We start from the raw sequence: 20,832 nt of genomic DNA on the forward strand, positions 1-20,832 counted from the left end.
ATCAATATGTCAACAATAAGCATAATTTGAAAGCGATTTTTCATGCTATTTTGACCAGTGCTACTATGAAGGAGGGAAAATTTTCACACTAAGTGCACGTCTAAACTACATTCCTCTTTCAAAAGAGGAATGTAAATGAAGCTGATTGAAAATTCAAATGAAGCACGGAATTACAAATCTCATGCTTCATTTGCATAATTGTGTGAGAGTGCTTTTTCAAAAAAGAGTTTTTTTAAAAAGAAACCGCAGTCTAGACTGGGTTCTTTCGGAAAAAAAACCTTTTTTCGAAAGAACCTGTAAACCTCATTTAGAAAAAGCACTCTCATGCAATTATGTAAATGAAGCACAAGATTTGTAAATCCACGCTTCATTTGAATTTTCAATCAGCTTCATTTACATTCCTCTTTCGAAAGGGAAATGTAGTTTAGCCATGCCCATAGAAGTAACATTCTGGACCCACTGGAGTCAATGGCAAAACTCCCATTGTCTTCAATGAAGCCAGGATTTCACTCTTGTTCTGAGGTTAATTTCTCAAAAGATACTTCCTTATTCACCACCAAGGACATTTTCTATCCCTGAAGGACTGGAAAACACTGATTGCATACTTTTCTGGTACAGGAAAGGGAAATGGTTCTTCTTAAGATTCACCATGCCAAGGTTAAAATTCCTGCTTCTGAAGTCACCACAAAATTCAACGTTTTCAACACAATGGAGTCAGTCTTCACTGCACTGGTAATGTTAATGATTCTCCTATGATTGGCTGCCACGGTATCCAATTTTCTACTCTCACTAGACTATAAAAAGACTGGATCCAATTTAATAGTTTTGAAAAATGCCAAATAGGATGTGCTGGAACCAAAATCCTATTTATCTTCCAAATCATATGTAGTTAGGTCAGCAACAGGACAATTTCATCCATACAGACCTGGCAATATCACCTCTAATCTGGAGGGACCATCTGCAGGGGTGGAAGGAGGCTCATTCCCAATGGCTCATATAATCTTTTGCCCTTCTGATGAGACAGCCAGCAGGAGTCCACTTTGACATAATCATTTGTGCACTAGGAAGTGGATAGAATTCTACTGTATCATTTCACTTGGACAACCAAGACGACATCCCATAACAATAACATTTAGTCACTCACTACTGACCTGAGCAGATATGAACACCCAATCCACAGATATTAGGATACATATCCCTTTTGAGGGGTCCAGTCTCTTTATTACTTGGTAGCTCAAACACATTTGTTTCTTGCTGTGTTTGAAAGGGAGACCTGCAGACAGATTGAAAATTCAGGAAACTTACGTATAAGGCAGGAAAACACCTTATAAAAACCTCTAAAGCTTTTTATGTTAGATAATGAGCTCAAACCCAATATTCCATAATTAGCAACATGAGATAGAAAAGCCCAATTGGTTAGGTGATCTAGTCAACCCTCCAGTTCACATTCTGAGCACATGCAGTCTAGAAACCGTATAATTAAATGATAGAACAGATTGCAAGGGCACAAGTTCCTCCGTTGGTTAATGTTATCAAGAGACCGCTATTTTTTATAAAGTGAATTTATTTATTTATTTTTCTGCTTAAATTGAGTGGCAGTAAACCTGACTGCTATAAACACTGTGTCAAATACAATGACTTTCCCATTGCTTCAGGGGGAAAAGTCAAAAGACAGATGGAAAAAGCAAGTGGCAGAATGCTGTTTCTGTCATAATTACGTTTTATGCAGACATGACTCTATGTCCATAATAATCGACAGTCTGTTTAGACGTTTAGCAAACCAACAGTCAAATGTACTTTTCAGGGTGTGATTTTTTTTTTTATTATTATTATTATTATTATTATTTCATGACTTGTAGAAACTGGTTTCGAATTCCTGTTAAATTTAACAGGCAGATAATAAAACATATTTTTTCCCCACAACAAAGCAAAAATGAATATTTTTCTATCCCTCATAATGTACTGAAGACTGCCAAAAAGCAGTACCCTGCAGGAAGGAGGCTTGAACAGGAAGGGAGTGAAATGGAGCTTGTAAAGCTCTAAAGGAGGAGCAGGCAAACTGATTTATACAAATCTAGAATTAACCACTCCCTTTCATTGCCACAGAAGTGTCATCCAAAAGTTAAATTAAAAGATTGAGGTTTACGTTTGATATCTTTATTTTCATTCTTCTGTCTTCCTGATCACAGATTAGACAGGAAGAAGAAGTGACCAAGTACAGGAAGAAACACTAAAAGGCATTACAGAAAACTCCATTAGAATAGTTTACGTGGCCTCTTTAGTTTTTGTTCTCCTCTATTGCTTTCACTTGGCAGCCCATTAGACTCATGAACCAAAATAGGCCAATACAATATTAGCTTGTTCAGGCAAACACTGTATTGCTTTATCTATACCAGAATAGTTCAAGCAATACAATACCTATAGTGTACATGCAATTATACTGGTATAAATTTGGGAATAAACAATCCTGATATAATTATGTTTGCGAAAAGGGTTGTTCTGGTGTATATATACAAAGAGCATTCCAGCTGAAACAGTTATACTAGGACAAAAACTTTGTATAAACCAGGCCTTTTACAAGTGCAAGCAGCTGATAATTTTCATTTGGAATTTCCAGAAGAGAAAGCTGGCCTTTATTTCTTGCCCAAACAAGTACTAGGAAGTAACAGATTTCCAGTCCAATTTAAAAGAGCATGCTTTTGGGGTGGTTAGGCTATTCTGTGTCTCATCTCTGTGCCTGAGGAATCCTTGCTATCCCCACCAATCCATCAAGACTACAGCGTAAAGTACAGGCACTATATTACATTTTCCTCAGAAATGCCTCGTAGTGAGGAATCCACTTTAATAGGGAGCTCCCGAAGCAGATGGAAGATAACACAGTCCTGCGAGCAACAGAGCCAGGCTGCCAGGGAGTAAAGGTGGCCATGGTGGTGGCAGAGCCTTTATATTCATGTTCTTGGTTTCCTATGGCTCCCTAAGGGATCTGTGATTTTCTGGCCTGGAGCCTCATTTTCTCCCAAGGGGGGAAAAGGCTTCTGAAAAGATACAAAGTAAAGCCTGAGAGGGAATATATTTGAGTTTTGCTTCACCTAAGCATGAGCCAGTCCGAAGTAAGGAGTCCAACAAGTAGCTCCTATCTTTACTATACATTCCTGGCAGATTGGTATGAAGTGTATAGGCATAAGATACAGATAAGTCTTGTCCCCACCTGCGGGCTATATGTATAACCAATGGATGAAGTATATTTCATAATCTGTGTTTCTAGGGAATCAGACTTGCATTCAGAGCAACTATACTATGAGAAACTTAAGTGAATAGTTCAGAGATGTATACCTACAAAAATGAAGAAAAGATGAAGCTCAATTTTTTATACCAGGAATAAAAACTAATATGTCTCTTATTTGAGGCAGGCCAATTACACAATGATGAGTAAGCATTCAAGACACATTAGGATTGGAAGAGACCTCTGGAAGTCATACAGTCCCAATCTCCTGTTCAAAGCAGGACAAACCCCAACTAAAATCATCCCAGCCAGGGCTTAGTCAAGTCTCACCTTTATAAGGATGGAAATTCTACATCTTCCCAGGCAACCCATTCCAGAGTTTCACCACCCTTTGACAACAGCACCGACAATAGCCTAGACACCACCACCACTGATGGTAGCCTCACTCTATTCTCTTTGAAACCTCCTTTTAGGTAGTTGAAGGTTGCTATCACACTCATTCTTCTCTTCTGAAGACTAAATGAACCTAGTTCCCTTAGCCTCTCCTCATAAGTCATGTGTCCCAGCCCCCTAATCATTCTCATTGCCCTCTCTTCAATTTGACGACATCCTTTCTGTAGTGGCGGGGAGTGGGGACTCAAAACTGGACACAATACTCCAGGGCTAGACGTCGAGACTGGCATGATTTTCTGCAAATGCTTTTAACGGAAAAGTTTTCCGTTAAAAGCATTTGCGGAAAAGAGCATCTAGATTGGCACGGACGCTTTTCCGCAAAAGCACTTTTTGCGGAAAAGCATCCGTGCCAATCTAGATGCGCTTTTCCACAAAAAAGCCCCACTCGCCATTTTCACGATTGGGGCTTTTTTGCGCAAAACAAATCTGAGCTGTCTACACTGGCCCTTTTGTGCAAAAGCTTTGCGCAAAAGGGACTTTTGCCCGAATGGGAGGAGCATAGTATTTCCGCAAGAAGCACTGATTTCAGACAGTAGGAAGTCAGTGTTCTTGCGGAAATTCAAGCGGCCAGTGTAGACAGCTGCCAAGTTTTTCCGCAAAAGCAGCTGATTTTGCAGAAAAACTTGCCAATCTAGACACAGCCTAGATGTAACCTCACTGGCATGGGCGTCCAGTATGTTAGGCGGCTGAAGGCTTTGCTTTCCCAAACTGCCAGTCATAGTGCTGCCCATAATCTGCCCCCAGAACACTTGATGCAGATATTCTGGGAGCGGAGTATTGCTGTCCCTAGCGCCTGCCTTCCTGGTGTTCTGGGCCTGGGGCCCCTGGGGCCTTGCTGCACGCTCTCCACTCTCCTTGGGGCTGGAAAGGCTGGGGCAGGTCAGGCCACATGGCATGCCCTCCTCCCTCACTCACTGTTCCTGGGCTGGAAAGGCTGGGCTGAACTGCGTGGCACATCTTCCTCCAGGGCTGGGGAGGCTGGATTCTTGACACACACCTCCCCCACCCCCTTTAAGCTGGGGCGAGTGTGTGTCCCCACCCGCTCCACTCCTCTCCCCTCCCCATGGTCGGGAGTGGGGAATGTGTGTGTGACACGCTGTCCTGTGTCTCTGTGGGGTGCAGGAGCACAGCAGAAGGGGCTGGGCTGGAGGTGGAAATAATTATTTCCTATCAATAGAAAGCAATAATTATTTCAGTTGCTCTGCTGGCAATGCTTCTGACAATACACCCCAATATTACATTATCCTTCTTGGCAATAAGGGCACTCATTGACTCATATCCAAGTTCTCCAAGCCCATATGCCGGGGGGTGCGAAGGATGTGAATGCACCCCTCTTGTAGTCCCCCAAGTCCACTTGCAGGTTGTCTGCAGCTGGAACTCAGCCCCCCTCTCCTTTCCTCCACAGCAGGGAGCCCTGACTAGCGTTGCAGCCTTGCCATCTCTTATGAGGTTGGAGCACTAGTGCTGGCTTCCCTCTGGGAGAGGGCAGGTGGAGAGAAAGCCCCAAGACTTGCTGTGCAATTGGGCTCACAGGAAAGAAGCCTCCCCCCCTCCTTCCCTCCTCACTGGAAGCTGATGCTGTTGCTGCTTTTGCTGCTGGAGCCGGCCTGTGGAGCACGAGCTGAATTCCGCAGAAGGATCTCTTTTTTGTTTTTCTCCACACACATTTTATTGGACAGAGAACCCAAACTGACCCCACGTGGTGGGAAGGGAGGCATACAGGCTGAGCCCGCCTCCCCTTCAGCAGTCTCAGTCGCTAAAATGCCCTCTTCTCTGAGACTTCATATATTTTCTTAGGAGAAAATAATATTTTTAGACCTTTATATTTCAGTTACTGAACTGCTTTTAAAATATTAAAATGACAGTAAAGTTTGCAATGTCAAAGCATTTTTTCCACTGGTAAGGAAAATATTATTAAAACAAATCATAACTCTTTTAAATTTCTGGTCTATGTGTGGCCAAAGTAGAGAAATATCTACTTTACATAAGCAGTTTGTTGGTTCATTTCCTTTTATCCAACAGAAATTTCTTAGCATGTTTAACAAATAGCTACTATGCAACTGATCTAATACAACTGTGCAGAATCAATGTTCCTGGGTGACCAATTTCAATACAGTACTACAAAGCAAACAGAACATTGAAAATAAACTAGCAGCTTACTGGTACATAATGACATTCAGCAGAGCCACGGCCCACTATTTTGACAGATTGACTGGGAAGGAGTGAAGAGTTAGGAAAAATAGTCCAAATTTTACAAATGCAATAGTAATTTCTGATGGTTAGAGCAAGAACAACAAAGTCAGGACTAGTGAGTTCTATTCCTAACTTGCTACCAACTTGTGTAAAAAAATGCAATTTTTAAGTTTGCGGGGAGGGAGCTTCTTTAGTTTTTCAGCAACAACATATCAATATCTTGACCTTAAATTTCAGTTTACTTGATACCTTCTGCACCTGCATCTCAGTGCAGATTAAACCATGTTGAAAGGGCACTTTTTGAATCTCAGGTCAGAGGTATTACATGCTAATTATTTTTCATCATTTATGCATGGGAGTGGTTTCTATCTGACTTTTCCTTGTAACTAATGGCTCAAATTTAGCTATGCATTCTGATACTTTTGTGCTAGTCCAAAGTAGTCAAATAGCTGATTGTAAGACTTTTTTGTTTTGTTTTGCAGAATTGGAGAAGGACAATTGGGGTATACACCTGATGTTGTCCCAATATCAAATTTTGGACCCTCAGATTTTCCTAGCCAGTCATGAATTGCCAGGGAATGTCCCTCCTCCTAGATCATACAAGCATAAGCAGAAGGGAAAACAGTGAGTTAAATCAAATCACTATTTAATGAAGGGACTTTTGAGGCCCATTTACACTTTTAGAATGTAAAATAGGCTTAAGGTGGGGTTAAAAATAGTACAGATTTTTCAGGGCTCTTTAATTGGTATATGCCTCTGATTCAGTTACTCAGAATAATTAAATTAGAACAAATTTAAAATTAGAGCTGGATAGTCCAAACTAATACTTTGGAACTGAACAGTCCAGAGCTTTGGGAATGGATACAAGACTGTTGGAAATCCAGGTCTAAATTATGCAGCTGAGGTCTATTCCCGTTTAACAGATTTGTAAGAGGACCTTCATTTTTATGCATCATATAATCAAATTGGGGATTCACAGTCAAATAACTTAGTAAGTTTCATGTGAGCATTCCATGGTGACAAGAATAAAAAGTGTTGTATTCAGTATAGTAGCTGTGTCACTCCTAGGATATTAGAGAAACAAGCTGGGAAAAGGTAGTATTTTTTTTATTGGATCAACTTCAGTTGGTGATAGAGAGACAAGCTTTTAAGCTACACAGAGCTCTTGTTCAGGTTTGAGAAAAGTGCTCAGAGTGGCACAGCATTCACTATGAATGGTTCCATAGAATATGCTGAAGTATGATCTCCTCGATCTTGTATTTAGTGGTGATACTCTGAATCAGCTGGCACAGGCAGTGTAGATACATCCAGATTCTTGGGGCTCAAGCTAAGAGGTTGTTTCATTGTGATTTAGACATTTGCGCTTAGAATAGAGTCTGGGCTCTAGGACCTTGTGGGGTAGGAGGATCCCAGAGTATGGGCTGCAACCTAAGTTCAAATGTCTACACTGCAATTAAACAGTCCCTTAGTCTGAGCCCATGAGCCTGAGTTAGCTGAGCAGTCACAGGTGTCTCACTGCAATGTAGACATTCCCAGACCCAAAGAAGAGCTCTGTGTAGCTTTAAAGCTTGTTTCCCTCCTCAATAGGAGTTTGCTCAAAAAATTGATATTACCTCATCCACCACAAGAATGAAAAGAGCAGACATCTGTAGTTCCAGCTCAGCACTCTCGCTAAACTATTATTGTGTTATAAATCCTCATGCTTCAAGGCATAAGCTTATCATTAGTGGGTGAAAAGGAACACAGGTACTCCCACAGTTATAGCACTGCACAGTAATTGACATTATGAAGATATCTATTTCATTTAATTACATATCTGTTTGACCAGTTTAAGAGACAGTGACTTGGACTAGATAGGCTATTGGCTCATATCTGTCATGGCAATTTTTATGTTCCATATTAATTCTGTTCTTAGAAGGTTGTCACATGCAGGCTTTGGCATGCAACCTATGCTAATTATTGATTACAACTGGCCCAGAGCTAAAGAAACATTTTCAATGCAACTGGCACAAATGTTGTTTCTTTCACCGGTGTAACAAATGTATTTCAGAAACCCCTTACAGGTTGTGAAGGTTTCTTTATTATTATTATTATTTGCATGATACAAGCAAAGTGGTGGCAGTTCATTAATTGAAACAAAAATTAAGTCCTTGTAGACTCAAACATACAAGCTGAACACTGACCTCTACTCACTAGGAACTGAATTCTCAGGCATATTTATTTTTCTCTAACAAAATTAAATGTATGGGGGAATTAAAGATTCATTTTGAAATGAAAGTGCTTCCCTTTCACTCTGGAGGTCTTCAATCACAATCTGAGATGCATCAATGGCTTATTGTAAATAACACCATGAATAAACTCGTATGTGGCTATTAAGAAGGGCAATAAATGTATACTAACTCACACACTCTACTGCTAAAGTTGCCAGAGGTTTGTTGTGAGGGACTGATTCCTTTTCCTTCAGTAGGCTCATCCACGCTTGACTAATAGAACTAACTAAACTGTGTTAGAATCTCAAACAAGTTCATGGCACAGTTCATGGCCTCCCAATATGGCTCCTCTCTCCTCATTGTTCATAGCAAAAGTCACTCTTACCGGCTCCTCCCAGGTGTCCACCTTGGTCACAGGGTGCTGGTGGAAGCTTCACCAATAATTGCATGAAGGTCATTATAGAAGCAGCAGGCAGAGGTGGTGAGTTATATGGGCCCAGAGGTCCCCAGGCACCAAGAATATTCAAGGCTGTGCAATGTTTGGAGCCAGGCTTCTTGAATCAGGGAAGCTGCTGCCTCTCTCCCTGGCTTAAACGTTGCTTCATGCAGAGCTGCAAATGAGCAGTGCAGGAGGCAGCAGGTTCACAAGAGGGAGAAGGATGTGTGACATGATTGGCAGACTCTCTCTCCCAATCTCCCCCAAGGCATGACTAGGGAGCTTCCTATGGAGCCAGTGGAGAGGAAGGAATCTCACACCTGACAAGCTGCTGCCTGAGGGGGCTTCTTGGCGTCTTGTGGCATGCTGTCCCACCCCCAGCAACCACTCCTGCCCATGCTGGGCAAAGGGCAGTCCATTCCCGGCCCCCTCCCTCCCATGTGAGGCTATGATGAGGAGCAACTGGCAGCTTGGGTGTCAGGGACAGATTATGTGGAGGGGGACTGGAGTAGGATGTGGGCAGGTGGACCAGGAGTGTTCAGGGAGTGGGAGATGGATGCTGGGGACAGACCCCACTGGTGGGCTGGTGGGCTGTTGTAGGGAATGGCCAGCTAGGCAGGGAATGCAGTAGGACATGGAGCAGAGCACAGCATGGAGACATCCATGGGTGTCCAGTATCATAGATGGGGGAAGGCATAGCCTTTCCAAACCACCTGCCCACAATCTGCCTCCAGAATACCTACTGTAGGTGTTCTGGGGGTAGAGTGTTGCTGCCTCCAGCATCTGCCCTACCATGCTCCAGGGCTAGGGAGGCTGGGCCATATGCATACCCACTCCTCCTCCTTCCCTCCCCATGGTAGTGGTGGGGGGTGTGCTGCTTCCCCATGGTGGGGGCAGGGATGCAGCAACAGGGCCTCAACAGTAGGATGGGGTGTGGGTGGGGCTGAGGGCTTGCTTCCCCCCCAACTCTATCTTCAATGACTGCCCATGGAGACACATGTTTCCCTCCCCACTGCTGTGGGGATATACATATAGACAGCTGGGGTGAAGGAGAAGCTGGAAGCCACTCTAACAGCAGTGCACTACTGGCAGTAGGGTGTTTTAAATCATTCAGGGTAGCAGGTGGGGCCAGAGGATGCATGGTGTAGCAGGGAGGATGAGGGAACATGTGGGCATGCTTACAGAAGCAGCTGGAGACCCCAATCTCTCCAGGAGCCCCTGGTAGAGGGAGGGTTCCCCCAGTTAAGAGTGGCACCACTCTCCCCACATTCTCAAGTGCAATCCACTCTCTCCAGACCCTGCACCCCATATCCATACTCCTACCTCCATCCTGCCTCCAAATTCCTTCTCCTCCTCCAGCACCCAAATTCTCTCACAGGGCCTGCACCGGCACTCAAGTAGGGTTGCGAAAGGTTAACCGGGCATACCACAGGCAGGGGCTGCTCCAGATGTCCATTATAGCCCCTGTCTGAAGCAGGCTCAGGCATGCTACAAGCAGGACTTACTCCTGCTGGGCTGATGCAGTCCTGGGGGTGGGGGGCAGAGGGAGGCACTCTAGACCACCTGCCCCTCCTTTAATCAGTTAACTAGTTAAACAACATGTTTAACTGGTTAACCAATTAAATGGTATTTTATATCCCTATACCCAAGTCCCCCTGAACTCGACCTCTCATCCCTCCTGCACACAAACTCCCTCCCACAGCCTTACACTGTGGGGTAGGGGAGGTTGAGTGGGGAGGGGTGCAAGCTCTGAGCATTTTGGGTACCATCAAAATTTTTGCAAACTGCCCACCCCCAGCAGCAGGTCTGAATTTTTTTTTCACTTTTATACGGCACTGTTGCTGATCCCTGTCATCCTTTTGTCTGCACCTTTTGTACAATCATATGTATCTTTTACAACGTTTCTATGGCTGGTTCATAGTTGTGCTTTGTAATATTGCCTGTCCACTCCAGGTAGCAATACGTCTACTGCATGGTACTGACATGGTGAGTTGGGAAGTTTCATACAATAAAAGAGCTGCTTGCTGAGGTTGGCAACTGGGAAAAGACATTTCCAAAAAACTCAGTTTTAAAGGAGGGGATGGCTTTTGGTCTCTATGATCCCTGGGCACTGTAGTTTACAATTGGGACCAAAGCAGTCATTAATGAGTCATTGTGGGGCATCTTCTTGAGGGCTGTTAACATTGACACAGGATGCACCTTGACACTAAAATGTTTGCGGAGGCAATTTTATTGCTTCTCCCTAAAGGGTAACTTATTTCAGCCAGAGACAAACCAAAGGTCCATCTATCCAAGTATTTTGTCTTCTGACAGTGGCCAGTGCCAGGACAGGTGACTCATGGCAGTACTAAGGAGGTGCCCCGTGGTCCCGTTAAAAAGTCAGTTGCTAAATTGGGTGCTCCCTCTCTCTTTCTCTTCAGGCACCAATCACATAATAGGTGCTTTGAGGGATTGAACAGAACTAATAGTCAATAAGTCATCAATCCCCTATCTCCCATTTCCAGCTCAAACAGTGTAAATTTCAGAGTAGACCCACGCAGAAACAGGCCGATGCAAGGCTATTTACGTTAAGTTAATTTTATTGTGCAGACCAGGCCACAGTGGCTTGTGAGAGGTTTGTGTTTCAGATCTATTAACAAATAAGGGAATTTAGCATTTTGGAAGTGTAATAGTATGAAGGACACACATGCAAAAATGTGTTATTAAATCAGTAGCAATGTGAGCTGCAGAGAGGAGAAAACACTTTGGGGTGCAAAGGTAGCTCTCCAATCATTTAGCGTGAAAAAGTCAAGAATAAAAACTGAGTAAACCCTGTCAAAAGCATCACTTCATAAGGTTACAGAATTAATGTATATCATTAGTGAGGCTTTTCTCCTATAAAAGGAGAAAGGTTAACCCCATATTATTTAATGTTAAAATATAACTTGATATATTGATAGATTCATATGTATAAATTTCTTGTTGCATCTCTACTTCCTGGTTTCGGACAAAAGTGGAAATACTGATAAAGAACATACTTCTGATCTGACTCAGAATTAGGACATATGGGAAATATCACAAGAACTTCTTATCTGAACAATTTCTACACCAGAGAGGTTTGACTAATGGTCTGGAATTCTGGAAACATCTGTGAATTTTTTGAGGTTCACCCATCATGAATTCTTTACTCATACATCATGTAAAAAAAAATCACACAGTTAGCCTGAGGTATTCATGCAACAAGATGTATCTGAGCCAAAGAACAGCAGAATTCAGAACATTTTAAAAAGGACGTTTATATAAACAGCAAAAAAATTGCTGAGGATTTTAAAAAAGTTTAGAAAGGGCATACATTTTCATGCTTCAGGGGATAAGGCAGTATCTAAATAACAGGGTAAGAAAATTCCTATATGGGCAGAGTATTCCCTCACTGTCCATTGCAAAGTTTTTGCACTTCTCTCTGAAATACACATAAACTTGTAAGGGAACATTTTATTCTGATTGGGCACTGTAGGTTGGTTGTCTCCGGGAGAGGCAGCTCCCCCTCATGGTCAGTGGGCAGCCACTCCTACCCACTGCCCTCAATCATGAATTTAAAAGTAGCCATTCTTCTGCAAGGGAATTTCACCAGCCAGTTACAGAGAGGGAGTACATAACTGATATTCATCTACAAATCTGACACTGTTTCCCTGAACAAACAAAGTCTTTGAACAAAGACATTCAGTGGATGTTGCATTATAAAGCCAGTCTCTCTTGCCTTTTGCCTTTAACACCTCATTGTTACACTAAAAGCAAAGTATGGGATACTTCGAGCCTACTTTATTAGCCTCATTAGCACTGGTCCTACAATTGACCTTTTTCAGTTATAAACAACTTTGGTTTTGTTATTTCTTTCTAGCTCATCATCTAATAAAGTAGGTTTTGCCCATGTAAGCTCATGATACTATATAAATATATATTTTGTTAGTCTCTGAGGTGCCACAGGAATACATTGGCTAACTATTGTCAGTCACATGACTCTAGACTAGAGGGCTCAATTATATGGTTCCATGAGCCAGATCTTTAGCTAGTATAGACTGAGATCAATGGGGCTACGTCAGTTTATACCCGCTGATGACCTAGCCCTAAATTCCTATTTTCAGGCACCAAATTTTACTTGTCAGACTTGAAAAGAAAGATCTGGATTAAAAAAAAAAAATCCTTAACTTCAAATGTCCCTATGGAGTTGTATTTGTTCATACAATTATTTAAATACTCAGTATACTGAACTGGCATTTTGCTTCATTCTTGCCACTTACCTTGGAGCAGCTTCATCGCTAATTCCTCATCCATGGTGCTTCCAAAAACAGTAAGTCTTATCTCCCTACAACTGAGATAGCAACAGAGACAGGCTTTGGACAAGGGTACAGGCACAAGGGGAGTATTGAAGTATGTGTTGACAGTTGACACACAAAATCTCATAGTTCTGAGGTAGTTATCTCTGTCCATCTCCCTTTTCTCTCTGATGTGATTTTTCACACAACTACTCATCATTCCTATCTTCCACAGAACCAGTAAGTATAAGTTTCCTTACATCAGACTTACAGTGGTTTTATAGTGCCCACTCAGGAGCTTGGAAAAATGCCAGAAAAATTCCACTGGGTGCCTTAAATCTCTTAAATGAAAAATTCATTTCCCATAAAATGCCTTCTGATTATCTGCACTGGATCTTAAAGCTATTCTATTGTGCTCCGAAGGAAAACGTTTACCGAACTCTGAACAATATATTGTCAAAGGTTCAAGAAACTGAGTAGATACAAAGCAGTCATTAGATGAAAGATACAAAAATAACAGTTTTGCATTGTAAAGTGCATACTATACATGCTGTCTGCTTGTAACACTAACACTAGTAACACATTGTTTACATACTTCCAAAACCCTGAACCAATAAAATATTCAGGCTGGAATTACGAGACCCAAGCATTTAGGAATTCCAACTGAATTTCAACAGGTTTTATTTACCTCGCTCCTTTAGGCTCTTTTGAAAATCCCAGCCTTATGCATGCACATATTTTTAGGCAAACTCCCATGCTTAAAACAATGCACATGCTTAAGTGTTCTAACTAATAGATCCCAAATATATGAGCCATTGTTAAGGTTTGCATAGAAACCTTAGGATTCTAGATGCCCATTTATTATTAAAATGAAAGGGAATTGAATGCCCAGATCTTCTAGGTGACTTTGAAAATCTCAGACCAGATGGAACATGCAGTTCTTCACAGGCTGGGACAGATGCTGAGTGTTCAAACCTTCCAACAGTCCAGAAAACAAATATGTTTTTAATTAACTACATCAACTTTCACTGGGTTAGTATAACAGTCACAAGAAATATAAAGGAACAAAAATGATGGTGGTTATCACTCTGACTCCTTAGTTTGAATCTACAGCCAGCTCCATTCCTGGGTTCTTATGTATTCACACCATTTCACTCTCAGGTTCAGCTCCTAATGTTGCCAGCTGGTCTGTTTTATGGATACAACAATGCTCAGTGTTCCAAATCTGAGAGGTAGAGTAACGATGTACAATCAACATAGCTCTTAAAACTCAGTTACACAACTTTCAACACCTTCTCTGCATGTCAGAAGCTATGTCTACACTACACTACACTTCTTGCGCAAGAAGCTTTTTGCAGAAGTGATCTTTTCCACACTGCAAAAGCGCATCGAAAAAGCTATGTGCTTATGCACAAGAGAGCTTCCAGACTGCATGGATGCTCTCTCAAAAGGAAACTCTAATTGCTATTTACAGAATGGCCACCAGAGCACCTGTGCTTTTTTCAATTGCTTCTTTTTGCGCAAAAAAACCCCTTTCCCCATCCACACGCACCTTTTTTGTGCAAGAGCGCTTGAGCAAAAAGGAGTTATTCCTCGTAGAAGGAGGAATACCTACACTGGAAAACCCCGTGTTCTTTTGTTTTACTTACGCTAAAATGCACTTGAGGCATAAACACTCCACAAGTTTTTGCACAGAAATGGATGTTTTTCAGCAAAAACTCTGTAGTGTAGACCTAGCCTGAGAGCTGGGCAGTTTGCTGCAAAATTCCTTGGGCCAAATTCTTTTATACTGCAATTCTATTTGGTAGAGTCACAACAGGCAATAATTGAGACCATTATGTCAAAATGTATTTATTGCCTATAAGGCAGTGTTTTTCAAAAGCATGGGTCATGACTGGGCCATTAAAAATCCCATTAACAGTGCTGCCTAGCTGAGGCTTGGTCATGACCTGATCTTTAAAAACCACTCATCTAGTCTCAATGTGTTATGACACTGCGCTGCACAACAGAAGTGACCAGCAGCAGGTCCAGCTTCTAAGGAGAGGATCTCAGGACTCTGCACTCTGCCTCCACTCCAATCACTAGCTCTGCACTTCCATTGGATAGTAACTAGACAATAGGAGCTGGGGCGGTGGTTCCTGTGGGTGACAGCCTCATGGAGCTGCTTGCTCACCTCCATAGGAGTCAGACCTGTTTCTGGCCACTTCTGGGGTGCAGTGTGGTTTGTGATGCCAGGAGAGACAAGAAGCCTGCATTAGTATCCCTGCTGTGCCATTGACTAGGAGCCGCCCGAAGTAAGCCCCTGGGTGATCCTGAAACACAGGAATGTGACTTTGGGCTTGATCTTACATTTACAGAAGTCTGTAGCTAAGTTCCTATTAACTTTAATGCTGTGAGATCATTACTATAACAAGTGAGTTATCTGTTTGTGAGCAACAACTTACTATGTATGCTCTCTGCAGCTATCTAGTAAGAAGAGATTTTCAGTTAAAGAGGGTATGATTCCTGTCATCAAAGCCTTTGAAAAATCTCCAAAATTGCTACTAGAAGGCCATGAGACAGTCACATTCATGTAAGCAGATCTGATTCTTTTCAGTAAAAGCCAACAGAGCCATACACCATCCATGCATTGCTTTACACATTGCATTATGTGGCTAAAGCCCTAAATACTGTCTCTCGAGCGTGACCTTGCAAAAAGGAAACCACCTAATCAGTCTGATGTTTATTGAGCCCAGACTGCTTGTGGCTCCCTGCAAAATGCCAGTCCTTCAGACTTCTCAGCCTACTTAATCCATTTTGTTCTAATGCTCTCCTGTTTTTATCTTCATACATCTTCATTACCAGCTCTCTGGTTCACACTGTTGCTGCAGGGGTTAAGCGGGAGATATTTATTAAATCTAAACTCAAACAAATGTTAGATAGTACAGAGCTGCTACTGGAAGTATAGAGATAAAAGGCCATTTGCTGGCTTAATTAAAATTAATCAGAAATAATGGACTGTCTTCAGGAGGAATAATATAAACACATAACAGTAATCTCACAAGCCCAAATTACACAATAATTTGAGACTCTAAGGCTCATTGATTTAATACAGTATTTAGAGCAGGAGAAGATTTAGGGAAGATCAGAGCTAGCTCTCCTACATGATAAAACTCTTAAACCTTTGATTCAAAATCCTTCCGTAATGTTTTAAAACAATTCCTAATTGAAGCTTCCTTCTGATGTTGACATCAATCGGAAAGGCTTTTGTAATATGATCTTAATAGGCTATTAATACCAGGACAAGATTAAGGGATTTGTTTGCCCCTAGATGAGCATATGTAGCTGGCACCACTAATATGAATGGAAGCTACACACCCAGACTGATGATCATATAGACCCCAAGATACAGTGTACAAGATTTAAATGCATTTCTCCCAACATGTTCTTAGGGAACCTACCTTCTTAAAAAACACAGAAAAATCTCCAGATTCCCACCTCCTCCTCCTCCTTTCTTTTTTAGTCCACTCCTTTTGTTTATCTGATTGTACTGGAAGCATGAAGGGACATTTCCCCCCTACACACACACACACTCACAACTATCTGGGTTTTTTTTCTTTCTGAGTAAAAAGGAGCTGTTTCTGAAATGCATGTATGTGCTAGTCTATCTCTTTGTTTCCATTTCAGATTCTTGGTGGATAAGCATATTGTAAATGTCTAGATAGATTGGATTTGAAAGGATACCTTGTTTCAGGAGTAAGCATCCCATATTATATAACCCAGTAGGCCTGATTTCACTTTCACTAGCAAACTATCCATTAGTTAAAACTCCATTGAAGTCAAATGAGTTACCCTGGAGTAAAACTGATTTGAAAGAACAATTAGGCCAACATTTTACAATCTTAGTAGGCTTCTGTGGTAGCAGCACCAACTACTAGCTAGGGGTATGTCTACACTACAGTGCTAATTCGAACTAACTCAGTTTGAATTAGTTAATTCGAACTAAGCTAATTCAAACTAACGGATCCAGACTAAAATACTAGCTCGAATTAGCGTTTTGCTAATTCGAACTAGCATGTCCACATTAAGTGGACCCTGAACTGGGGTTAAGGATGGCTGGAAGCAGTGCCGGCAGGGCATCAGATGAGGACTTAGAGCATGGAGCTGCTGCCTCAGGCTAGCCGAGGGCTGTGCTTAAAGGGTCCCGACCACCCCGGACAGACAGTTCTCAGGGGTTTCCCGCTTGCAAAGCAGTCCTGGCTTGGAGTGCCCTGAGTGCCCACACTGGGCACATCACAGCACTCGGCCATCGGACCGGCTGCACTTGCCGCAGGCTGCCATCTGGGAAGAGGGGGCAATTGGGGGGCTGCAGGAGAGCTTCCATCCCCAGAAGCCCGCAGAGCCAGCCCAGTCCTCCCCATCAGGGGCTCGTACCCCATTCCTCCCTCACCTCCTTCCACTTACCCTTCCCTAGCCCCCCTTCCTGATGTACAAAATAAAGAAAATGTGTGGTCAAAAATAGAATCTCTCTTTATTGAACAAAACTCAGGGAGACTGGGAAAAGGAGGTGGGAGAGGGGAATAGAGAGGTTGGGAGAAGGGAGGGCAACTACAATGATCAGAGGTTTGGAACAGGTCCCATATGAAGAGAGGCTAAAGAGACTGGGACTTTTCAGCTTAGAAAAGAGGAGACGGAGGGGGGATAGGATAGAGGTCTATAAAAGCATGAGTGGGGTGGAGAGGGTGCATAAAGAAAAGTTCTTCATTAGTTCCCATAATAGAAGGACTAGAGGATACCAAAGGAAAGGAATGGGTAGCAGGCTTCAAACTAGTAACAGAAAGTTGTTCTTCACAAAGCAAAGAGTCAACCTGTGGAACTCCTTGCTGCAGGAGGCTGTGAAGGCTACAACTAGAACAGAGTTTAAAGAGAAGTGAGATAAAGTGATGGAGGTTGGGTCCATGGAGTGGTATTAGCCAGGGGGTAGGAGTGGTGTCCCTGCCCAAAGTTTGTGGAAGGCTGGAGAGGGATGGCACGAGACAAATGGCTTGGTCACTGTCTTTGGTCCATCCCCTCCAGGGTCCCTAGGGATGGCCGCTGTTGGCAGACAGGCTGCAGGGCTAGATGGACCTTTGGTCTGACCCAGGACGGCCATTGTAAGCTCAGGGCTCAGGGTCACAGGTCTCAGTGGACCACCTTGATTTTCATGCACACCTGCTCCTTGGTGGTCAGGCTGACAACTCTCCTGCCCTAGATGGCCACTTTCCTGTGCCTAGTGTGGAGGTCGTGGATGAGGTCCACGATGTCCGCACTAGACCAGGCGGGTGCCTGCCTCTTGTGGTCCCGGGCAAGCTCCCGGGAGCCACCAGCCTGGTTCCGGGAAGAGGGGGAGGGCTAGGGGGCATCGGGTGGCTGCCTCAAGCCGTGCCAGGTACAGGGTCTGCTAGCTGGGTGCTGGCAGGCTTGCACCTGGCATGGACACCGTAGCTAGCCCATGCCCCTTTAAAGGGTCTGGGGCCGGGAGGGGGGCATACGAGTTTCCCTGGTGTTGGCCAGAGTGGCCACCAGAGAAAGCTGGGGAGGGCTAGCCTCCCACTAGTTTGAATTAAGGGGCTACACACCCCTTAATTCGAACTAGTAAGTTCGAACTAAGCTTAGTCCTCGTAGAATGAGGTTTACCTAGTTCGAACTAAGCGCTCCGCTAGTTCGAATTAAGTTCGAACTAGCGGAGCGGTAGTGTAGCGCCTTTCAAAGTTAATTTGAACTAACGTCTGTTAGTTCGAATTAACTTTGTAGTGTAGACATACCCTAGGATGAGGATGTTTTAACAAACTGCTCATCTCTAACCCCAAATAGGTAAAATCTATTCCATTACTGAACACATGTGAAAGAAAACTAAACATGTTTCCCCTGCAGCTGTGAATATAAAGTACATTGCATAGCTCATATGATGATCCACAAACTCTCCGCCTTCCTACCACTTTGGGAGCAGCTTTTGCCCATACAGGATATTAGCAGGGATCATTCCCTGAATTCAGTAGATCTCTGGAAGTATACTGTGGGTGGCATAGAGCTGAAGGTATAAAAAGGATAGAAGGCTTTGGGATCTCCACACAGACAAGTGCCACCCACAGTCTGATTTTTAATATATTTCATAATTTATTATTGGGCTAAAACAATATCCAGATATTTGGCAATATTTGCCTTGTTCAGACCTCTAGTACTGTAATTTGACATGTGTTTTTATATGATTTTGACACTGGCATTGTATGTAACTCAAAAAAAAAAAAAGAAAGAAAGAGAGCTATGTAAAGAATGCTCATTTGCTACTTTTGAAATGTAAATATTTAAGCTATTAAAACCCCCTCCATATAGCAAAAGTATACTATGTCCATATTAAAAATCATACTTTCTAATTATTATTTAAAAAAACATTGTAAAACTCAGGAGGTCTAAAATTTAACCTTTTTCATACATTTGCTTGCAATCTCACTGTTATTCTTTACATATGTGCACACACCAATTACAGGCAGTTCCCGGGTTACGTACAAGATAGGGACTGTAGGTTTATTCTTAAGTTGAATTTGTATGTAAGTCGGAACTGGTACATATTGTAGGGGAAACTCTAGCCAAACATTTCTCCAGAGCTCAGGTTTATTCTTCCACACCTCACTTCCCCCAGTCCTTTATTCTCAAGCTGAGGTGTCTGCTGAGAAAAGCTGCTCCGCATCTCCCTGGTCTGCTGGGGAGGGGGGGCGCGCTAGCTTTGCGTCTCCCTGGTCTGCTGGGGGGAGGCAGCTAGTGCGGGGTTGCCTCACCCCGTTTGTAAGTAGGGATCCGATGTAAGTCGGATCCATGTAACCTGGGGACTGCCTGTACTCCAGGAAAAAAGTTAGGATACCATACTCTTCCCAAATCTTGCATTAAAAAAAAGAAAAAAATAATTATTCATAAATCTTTTTCATCATGTCTTGGTTCTGGTTTATTTTTCCTGTTCAGATGGGGCACAAATTTCAGGAGACTGCCACTTTTGAGGGTCCACAAACTCATGTGATCATCTCACAAGATTTCACTACCATTGAATTCAAACTTAAACTCTAAAATTTAGAAACAAAAGAGCAGAGAATGATTTTAGTCATGCGTTTGGATAATGTTCAATACAATAGGGTTCTAGTTTATGGCTGGGGAATTTAGGTGCTACTAAGATATAAATAGTAAAAATAGTCCAAAGAGTTTAAACTTAATCCAGAGCAAAACACTGATGCCCGAGTTCATATATACATTCTTGTGTGAATCAATCATGTTCAAGTCCATTTAATATGGAGTAATATCTCCACATATGTATCTTATTATTTTTTTTTCATATAAAATCTGAGCTAAAAGGGATAGGAAATGGGGAGAAAAGATGGCTATTTGCATCACTGGTAAAGAGCTTGTAAACATATAGACATACCTTTTCATCTCAGAATTCCTTAACTTCTTTTCACATTGATTATGCAGTCTCTCATCACTAGTTTCCCTAGAGGCAGAGCTCTCTAAAGTCTAGACTTCAACATTGTGTGGAGTGCCTTGTCCTCCTTTCTCATCTCTGTAAGAAATGCAGTCACATTATGCCTGTTCTTCATTTTTTCTCAGGGTAAAGGTCAAAATTTCCCTCTTTGATTTTATAGACTCTATGGATTTGTTACAGTCTTCTCCAGGTAACTTGTTTCTTCCCCTTTCTCTCATTTCATCTTTCCCTTTATCCCTCCTGCTTCACAAATGCTCACTTCTACTCATGCGAGAACCTTCTCCTTTTCAGCTCTTTGTGTCTGGAACACAGCAGGTTTCTCCCTTGCCTATTCTTCTTAAATGTCCTCGCTTTTTATTACATATTATGGAGCTCTGCACATTTCCTTAAAGGCTCTTTACAAGGTAAAGTTTTATTATGTTATTTACTGTTACTGCTGTATGATCTGATATGGGACAGTGTGTATTCCCAGAGAAATGATTCCATACTCCTCAGAGAAAACTTAATTTTCCTGCCTTATGGCATAATCTAGGGAAGAT

At 42.4% G+C, this 20,832-nt stretch overlaps 1 long non-coding RNA gene across 1 annotated transcript; it reads right to left on the reverse strand.

The window, feature by feature from the left end:
• Window positions 1-850: 850 nt before the first annotated feature.
• On the reverse strand, window positions 851-20,426 carry LOC142828969 (uncharacterized). The gene is made up of 3 exons (XR_012903158.1): window positions 20,237-20,426; window positions 1,152-1,273; window positions 851-1,060 (listed from the first exon to the last, which is right to left on the reverse strand). It is a non-coding gene; the product is annotated as an uncharacterized LOC142828969 (long non-coding RNA).
• Window positions 20,427-20,832: the final 406 nt, after the last annotated feature.

Source organism: Pelodiscus sinensis, chromosome 4, assembly GCF_049634645.1.
Source record: "Pelodiscus sinensis isolate JC-2024 chromosome 4, ASM4963464v1, whole genome shotgun sequence".
Taxonomy (NCBI): Eukaryota; Metazoa; Chordata; order Testudines; family Trionychidae; genus Pelodiscus; species Pelodiscus sinensis.